Here is a 1328-nt window from a genome sequence, read left to right on the forward strand (position 1 = left end):
GATGGCACATAACAACAATAACAACATATATATACATATACATATATTCATGCAGATGACACAACTCTGCTTGCTGAAAGTGAAGATGACTTGAAGTACTTACTGATGAAGATTAAAAACTACAGCCTGCAGTATGGATTGTACCTCAACAAAAAATGAAAATCCTCACAACTGGACCAATAAGCAGCATCATGGTAAATGGAGAAGAGATCACAGTTGTCAAAGATTTCATTTTACTTAGTGCCAAAATCAACACCATTGGAAGCAGCAGTCAAGAAATCAGATGACATATTGCACTGTGCAAATCTGCTGCAAAAGACTTCTTTAAAGTGCTGAAGAGCAAAGATGTCTCTTTGACGACTAAGGTGGGCCTAACCCAAGCCATGGTATTTTCAATTGCCTTATATGCATGGGAAAGCTGGACAATGAATGAGGAAGACTGAAGAAGAGTTGATGCTTTTGAGTTGTGGTACAGGTGAAGAATGCTGAAAGTCCCATGGACTGGCAGAAGAACTAATAAATCTGTCCTGGAACAAGTGCAGCCAGAATGCTCCGTGGAAGTGAGAATGGCCAGACTTTGCCTCACCTATTTTGGTCCATGTTCCCTGAAGAAGGATATCATGCTTGGTAAGGTGGAGGGTCAATGAAAAAGGGGAAGGCCTTCAATGAGATGGATTGACACAGTGGCTGCAACAATGGGCTCAGGTATGGGCTCCAGGATTGTGGGGCTGGCACAGGACTAGGCAGTGTTTCGTTCTGTTGTACCTGAGTTTGCTATGAGTCAGAGATGAGTCCATGACACCTAATAATAACAACACGTATGTATTCACACACACACACACACACACACACACTTAACCTATCTAGAAATTTCCTCTCTCCTCACCTCCCATCTCTGGTAACCAACAAAGACACTTTCCTTCCATATATAAACTTTTCCTTGACTTTTTACAATTGTAGACTAACACAATATTTGTCTTCTGTGATTGACTTACTTCACACAGCATAATGTTCTCCAAGTTCATCCACATTATGTGGTGTTTTGCAGATTCTACGTTATTCTTTAGGGTTGCATGGTATTCCATTGTTTGTATGTACCACAGTTGTTGACTCATTCCTTGGTTGATGGGTACTTAGGTTGTTTCCATCTCTTTGCTATTGTGAATAGTGCTGCAGTAAGCATGGGTGTTGCTATTCATAAGGTTTTGTAAGGAAGACCGAAGAAGAGTTGATGCTTTTGAGTTATGGTGCTGGCAAAGAATGCTGAAAGTACCATGGACTGCTAAAAGAACTAACAGATCTGTCCTGGAGGAAGTGCAGCCAGAATG

This window comes from Orycteropus afer, unplaced genomic scaffold (assembly GCF_000298275.1).
Source record: "Orycteropus afer afer isolate SDZICR_OR568_19922 unplaced genomic scaffold, OryAfe1.0 scaffold00229, whole genome shotgun sequence".
NCBI classification, from domain to species: Eukaryota; Metazoa; Chordata; class Mammalia; order Tubulidentata; family Orycteropodidae; genus Orycteropus; species Orycteropus afer.